General features: G+C 36.7%; 1 pseudogene; it reads left to right on the forward strand.

Moving 5' to 3' along the window:
* Positions 1-4,278: 4,278 nt before the first annotated feature.
* On the forward strand, positions 4,279-7,194 carry LOC149248627 (molybdate transporter 2 pseudogene; annotated as a pseudogene).
* The last annotated feature ends 689 nt before the right edge of the window (positions 7,195-7,883 follow it).

Below are 7,883 nucleotides of genomic sequence, written 5' to 3' on the forward strand. Positions count from 1 at the left end.
ATCGCACCCCACTTTTGTAGCTTGGATGTAAATTTCTCAATAATTTCTGACCAGGTTTGGGAAGAATGGGATTTTAAATACATTAGAATCCCCAAATATATGAAATCTTTCCACAAGGCTACAAGATGAAACCCAAGAAGGAGACCCAATTGTTTTTGAAGAAGGGAGCTAATATTCCAAGAATAGATCTGTGCTTTTCTATGATTAGTAAAACCTGTAAAAGCCAGTAGATACTAATCAAGAACCTGCTTGAAGTGCTTTGCAATAATGAACAAGGCTCCTCCTAATAAAAGGGTATCATCCACAAAGTGGGAGTGATTTATACTCTTGACGCTTAAAACTTATCTTATACTCAAAAGGATGTCATTCCTTCGTTCACATTCAAGACATCTACTTAATGAATTTTCCATTAAGATGTAGAGGAAAGGTGACAAGGGGAACTCTTGACAAAGTCCTCTTGAGGCTTTAGAAAAGCTCGAGGAGTGGCTTTTCACCAAGGGGCGGATCCAAGGGGAGGAGATACAAAAATCCACCCATTTTATAAATTTCCCATTGAAGCCAAATTGACTTAGCACTTTTAATAAAAAGTATTGATTGACATGGTCGAATGCATTTGCCATATCAAGTTTGATGACCATACCTTTATCCTTCCTTACATTGCTCGAATGTACTACTTGGACCAAGACGATACTATGTATTATGTGCCTTTGGTCCATGAATCCCTCGTGATTCTCAGAGATGAGCTTGGTAAGGCGAGTCTTTATGCACAATGCCAAAATTTTAGAAATTATCTTATATGAAACATTGCATAAAGAGATTGGTCTATACTTGGCGAAGGGGCCTGAATTAACTTCTTTGGGAATCAAGGCAATGAAGGATGAGTTAATCCCTCCTCCCATACAATCATGCTTGAATATGTAATTGAATAGAAGAATTAAATCAAACTTAATGACATCCTAATAAACTTGATAGAAGTGCGTTGAAAACCCATATGGACTTGGAGCTTTATCTGGGTTCACAAAAAATACCGTTTTTTGGATTTCCTCTTTTGCAATGCTTCACAGTAGGTCCACATTGTCGCCTTCAAACACCAATTTTGGGATTTTATCTAACATATACTAGGCAACCTCAAAATTGGGTACAAGTTGGGTAGAGTATATCAAACTGAAGTAATCAATAGTTTCTCTTTGGATCCCCTTGAAGTCCTCGATTTTCCCTCCATCCATGCTAACAAATTTAATATTATTCCTCCAAACTCATGCCTTAGCTGGGTTATGGAAGAACTTGGTGTTGCGATTGCCAACTAGCAGCCATAAGTTGTGGGATTTGAGGCACCATTCCTCCTCTTATAATTTGAGTGCATGATAAAAGACCTTGAATTTTGCTTGCTTATATTGCAAAAGCTCTTTTGTGATGGCTTCCTATTCTATTTTCCTTTGGGCTCCTTCTAGATTCGATGTATGCATGTTTATTTTGACTCCCTTGTCTTCATTATTTGTTTTTATCCATTGCTTAATGGCTAACTTCAGATTTTTAATTTTTTTTCCCAGATGGTAATTGGAGAACCAATTTCCCACTTGCTCCATGTTTCCTTAACCAAATTTGAGAAGCCTTCCATTTGGATCCAAAGAGGAGAGAAGTAGACGAACAACATCTGTGATACTTCAAGAGAATTGGCCGAAGATATGAACTCGCACAGGGAAGAATATGAGAGGAGACTTGAAAGTCTTGAGATAAAAAGGAACAAGAAACTAAAAATTTGTCTAAGCAGGTTGCAATATACCCCATGCTAGATCTGCGATTATTCCATGTAAATTTCTTGGTAGTTGTCCTAATATTCATTAGATCCAACAAAGTAATAAAATCCTCTAAAATTTCTTGAAATTGATCTCGAACGAGGGAGCCTCCTTGTTTTCCCAAGGATGGAGGGTTGTATTAAATTCTCCTTCCATAATACAATCTTGCCTCCAAGGAGATTCTTTGAAGGTCTAGGAGAGACGCCCAGTAATTGATATGTTATGTATATTGAACATGCACATAAACATTAACAACATTACACACCTTTTTTGATGGGAGATGAAGCAAGCAAACCACCAACCAATGAGGCACCAAATGCAAGTCAATCAACTTGAAAATATAGGTAGACCAAGTTGAACAAATCCCCTAGAAGTCTCGTACGATCCAATCACTCTAAGCTCATAATTATTCCATAATTTTGACAACTTTTGGAGAGACTCTCGTTTCCCTAACTTCGTCTCCTGGTGCACGAGGATATTTGGCATTTCATTTTTTATTAGAGATTTAACTTCGGACATTTGTTTATCAAATCCCAAACCCTTGGAATTCCAAGAGAGGAATTTCATTATTTACTGTGCGATTTGTTGCCTCTGGAATGAAGGTCAGAGTTGCTTTTCTTGACATTTCTAGTGACCATTTTTTATGGAGATTATCATCTGGGTATTCATTTCCTTATCTTTTTAAGTTTTTTCATTCTGTAGTTGTTGATTTGTCCTCCTCCCTACCTTTCTTTGCAAATGATCTATTTCATTTTCCCTGTTTGCATTTGTTTTTTCATCTGCAAAGCTCAGTGTTGATAATATTGGCGATATATTGGCAATATTTGAAAATATCGCAATATTTTCGGCAAAACGATATATCGCCGAGAAAATATTGCCATATTTTGAAAATATTGCCTATGTTTAAAATTTGGAAAAATTGATTTTTTATGCTTGCCGATATTTTCGCCGATATCCTTGATAAGATGTTTTTTGGACCCTCGCCGATATTTTGCCGATACGATATTATCAACATTGGCAGAGCTTACTAGTAATCCACTTCCTTGGGCTTTGAGGGCTTTGGGGAAGTGGAATTCTTATTGTTCTGAACCTAAACCCTCCCTTGAGTTGTCACAGGGGCCTCCTTTAGGGGAGTTATCCCTTCTGGAGGTACAAGAGAAGAGGGCTTAGCGGGGCTTGGGGCCTTTTCCGTTATTGCTACAGTAGTTGGAATTTCCCCTTCTTCCAGCAACTGATTCAAGATATTGAAGCTATTGATTGGATCTAGAGATCTCTTGTTATTACTAGTAAAGGTTCCCTCTCCAGGTGCTAGCCCTAGCTTTTCTGGAGACATGGGCCTTTTCCCTTTCTGCCCTATGGTCGCTTGGGGAGGAACTTTGTTGTTTGCCCTTGCCTTCTTCTCCTTTTCTATTGCTACCATTGTTCTCCATCATTAGGTTTCTTTAGCTACTCTTCTGCTGCCTTCTTGCAATTGTGTGCAAAATGCTCATATTCATGGCAAAACTTGCATTTAAATGGAAGTTGATTGTAATCAAATTCCTATATATGAGGCCAACTGTCTAAGTTTAGATTTATTGTTTTTAGTGAACCCTTGTCTAGGTCCACCTCCACACAAATCCTGGCGCAGGTTTGTAATCCTTCTTGTCACTGAGCTTGGTCATTGTATTTGCCAAGGGAATTTCTTGTATTCGTAAAAGTTTCCTCGTTCCAACAATGTAGTGGAAAGAAGGGAAGCTTGACCCACACTAGGATTGCCACTAGAACATCACATTCAAGATTAAAATCTGGACTCTAATGGTCCAGATATAACCCTTGGGCCCCCATAAAGTAGGAGCCATTCTTAAAGATGAGATCCCAATCTACTTTGTCTTTAAAAACAAGAATGTGTAAAACCTTATTTTTCTTTTTTCAATAATTAAAAATCAAATATATTCTTGATATATTATTATTTTTATTTCAATTTTTTTTAACTTTTTAATTAATTATCTTTGGCTGTTATTTAATTTTAATAAGAATAAAATCAAATATATTTTTAATACATTATTATTAATTTTCTCCTGGTTTAGTTATTTTTCTTCCAATTGCATTTGACCATCACTTTAATATTCTATTAAAATGAAAATATCATCACAATAGAATATTTAATTTTTAAAAGTTTTCCTCCATTTAACCTCCTTCACATGTTTAGCATCTTAATATTAAAAGAAATGTGGAGGTCAACTATTCCTCACATATACAAATAAAAGTGCAGGAAAGATGATTGGCCCAGAAATAAAAGTGTAAATGTTTAGCCACCTGATTTAAAACATACAAATGTGGAAGTCAAATATTCCACAATGCCAGGCGATGCTCGATCTCCATCGTGGCCTTTTTTTCAGTTTTATGATGGTGATAAGATTCCTTTGATGCACGAGAAAATGATTGTTTCTTCTATATTTGGATTACAAAAAATTAGAGGCCAGTAGTCTAAAAGCAACTTAGATAATCGTATATTTTATGATTTGGAAAATGGAAATTGCGTGCTACACCAGTGTAAGGGACTTTCTAAATTTATGACCATTGGCTTATCAGAGGCTAAAGGGATTTTCTAAATTCATGACGATTGGCTTATCAGAGGCTAAAGGGATTTTCTAAATTTATGACCATTGGCTTATCAGAGGCTAAAGGGATTTTCTAAATTTATGACGATGCGTTAGGTGATGCTCCATTTGCATCACCAGTGCCTGCCAGGTGATGCTCCATTTACATCGTGGCCGTATTTCAGATTTATAAGAGGAAGCAGGAAAGTGATAAGATTCCGTTGATGCACGAGATAATTATTATTTCTTCCATATTTTGATCAGAAAAAATTCGAGGTCGGCAATCTATTACGATTGTATTAAGTGGTTTTTTAAAGTTTTTTTTATTAGAATTTGGTATGGAGCAGATTTGCCGTACTGTCAAGTGCACTAACCATTCCTGAGAATCACGACTACTGTCAAGAATTCCATATAATATAAAATAAGGAATCGATTTCAACACCTTTTGAAGAATTTGTTGACAATGTATAGACGTCCTTTGATTTTTTTTTAATGAATTGGGTTTGGCTTGTGAGGCTCACGTAGGGGTAAGTCAGTGAAGGCTCCATTTAAACAATAAAATCTTCTATAAGTCAGTGAAGGCCCCATTTAAACAATAAAATCTTCTATCATATGGTATATTTATATCCGTGAAGGCTCCTCAGTTTGAGTATCTGTATTCTGGATATTAGTTGCTGAGTGAGTTAGTTTTGCAGTGTATTTTGGATATTAGTTGCTGAGCGAGTTATTTTTGCAGATATGCCACTGGAAATCCAGCAAAATCCATTGGGTTTAGATACAAATTTTCAAGAAAATGGTCAATATAGAGAAGTCTTTGTCAAAAATGACGGTGAGCATCCAGCAGAATTCTCAGAGCCAAATTACAGAAGATTCTGGGTAAGACTTAAGACCAATTTACACTGTAAAGAAAGATGGCAAGAGGTGAATGGATCGTTGGGGGACTTGGGTACCTTCATTCCAATTGTAATTTCTCTCGCATTAGTGAATGGACTTGATTTGGGCACCACATTGATATTCACAGGTGTCTACAATATTATCACAGGCCTGTTTTTTGGAGTTCCCATGCCGGTCCAGCCCATGAAGGCCATTGCTGCAGTGGCAATCAGTGAAGGAAAGCATTTGACCATTGCAGAGATAATGGCAGCAGGGATTTGCACAGCAGCAACTCTGTTGGGCTTGGGAGTCACAGGCCTTATGGGTATCATGTATAGGCTTATTCCCCTTCCAGTGATCAGGGGGGTGCAGCTATCACAGGGACTGGCATTTGCATTCACAGCAGTGAAATACATAAGGAAGAATCAGGACTTTGTGAAGAATAAGTCTGGGGATGCAAGGCCTTGGTTGGGTTTGGATGGGCTTCTGCTGGCTCTGATCTGTCTGTGCTTCATTGTGCTCGTGAATGGCTCTGGTGTTGATTCAAGACAAGGGAATGGGGAAAGTCCAGAGGCTTCAATTCCCTCAAATGCTGTGGCAACTAGAAAAGATGCCTCTGAGGTAAGGAAACCACTCTGGAACTTGAGAATTCTGAATGCAATTCCATCTGCCCTCGTTGTCTTTGTTCTCGGCATTGTTCTCGCAATTCTGCGAAAGCCTGATGTTCTAAGACATCTAAAACTAGGTCCATCCAAACCCCAACTTATCAGAATCTCGAGGCATGATTGGAAAACAGGTTTTGTCAGAGCTGCAATACCCCAAATCCCTCTCTCCATCCTTAATTCTGTGATTGCTGTCTGCAGATTGTCAACTGACCTGTTTCCCAACAAGGAGGTTACTGCAACTTCTGTGTCTTTGAGTGTGGGGATAATGAATTTAGTGGGGTGTTGGTTTGGGGCAATGCCTATTTGCCATGGAGCAGGTGGCCTTGCAGGGCAGTATAAGTTTGGGGCCAGGAGTGGGGCATCTGTAGCATTTCTTGGAACTGCAAAATTGGTTTTGGGGTTGATTCTAGGAAGCCAACTGGTGAAAATCCTAAGTCAATTCCCAATTGGGATGTTGGGTGTGTTGCTGCTCTTTTCTGGTATTGAATTGGCTATGGCTTGTAGGGACATGAAATCTAAGGTGGATTCATTTGTAATGCTTACGTGTACTGCTGTTTCGCTCACTGGATCCAGTGCTGCCCTGGGGTTTGGCTTCGGTGTTGTTCTGTATGTGATTCTCAGATTTAGGGAGAAGGGTTTTTCCGATTGCATCAACATCTTCAGAGCATTGTTGAGTATAGGAAAATTTTCTGAGGAAACCTAATCAGAAAACTGATAGACAGCATGAACCTACATATAATTTTAGTATTCTTATCTTAAAAGTTTAGAGTCTAGCTTCATCTTAGATTATTATTATTATTATAATTATATATCAACTGTTTGTGTGTGACAGATACCACCATCTCAGATAGTCATAAATGTTTGCCTCTCCTTCCATCTTTCTTTATAGTCCGGCCTCAAGTCAAACGGTTGGGACAGTTTATGTAAAGACTGGGATCCATAAACTTAAGTAAATGTGACTGGTCAATGTTTTATGTTCAGGACAACGATATTATTGAATACTTGTATTCAAGGTGTATTACATCTGTTTCAAAATTTTTGGGACACACAGAAAGGACTTACAGGTTGGATTGGTTTTTGTAATTGATATTCTCCAGAGAAAGGTGGTGTTACAAAAAAATGCCATCTTCAGATTGCTTCATGGTATTACTGAGCCGAAATCAGTTGATGAAAGGAAACACTTGTTCTTGCATATTCAGAAGCATCCTTCAGTCTCAACTCAACTTGCAAGTCTGGACTCCACGACTGGTTATAGTCCATAATCAACTTGGCTTTGTTTTGGTTATTGTGGTTTGTATTTGGATCCTTTTAGAGTTTTTAACAAGTATTCTATGTATGCAGCAGTGTTTTTGAACATGTAGTAGTGTTTTTGAATAATATCTTTGTATGTTAAATTTATTGCATCTGAGAGTAACTAGGTGCTCAACAACTGAGTACAGGGGTAGGTATATTTTTAATACTTTAAAACAATTTTGGAGGTTATTTATTTAATGTATTAAATTAAAAAAAATTTGGAGGTTATTTATTTAATGTATTAAATTAAAAAAATAAATGGTAAGTTGAATCTATATAATAGGTACTATTTGATATATTCAATTCATTCATTTTATAATGATATACATGGATAATATGGGAATGGATACAATAATGTTGTTATTTAAGAATTTTAGCTAACAAATTAAAAAAAAGATATATCTTACTAACTTGCACTTAAATATAACAATGAATGATTATATTAATAAAAAGATCACTATCTATAAATATGCATCTCATGGTTCATGGTATATTAGAGCTTATATTGAAGAATATAATAAAACAAATTAATTACTTCTTTAAAAATTACAATTTATCTTTTACAAGTTCAACTTTGATTGCACACATATTAACCTCTTCGTATATTCTACAGTGGTCTCGTGTGCTTCAAATTCTATTGAACTTGTTACAATAATGAATTAACATAGATATTATTG

Source organism: Pinus tabuliformis, chromosome 7 (assembly GCF_031772625.1).
Source record: "Pinus tabuliformis cultivar Carrire ecotype Pingquan chromosome 7, CPIR1, whole genome shotgun sequence".
In the NCBI taxonomy this organism is placed as follows: domain Eukaryota; kingdom Viridiplantae; phylum Streptophyta; class Pinopsida; order Pinales; family Pinaceae; genus Pinus; species Pinus tabuliformis.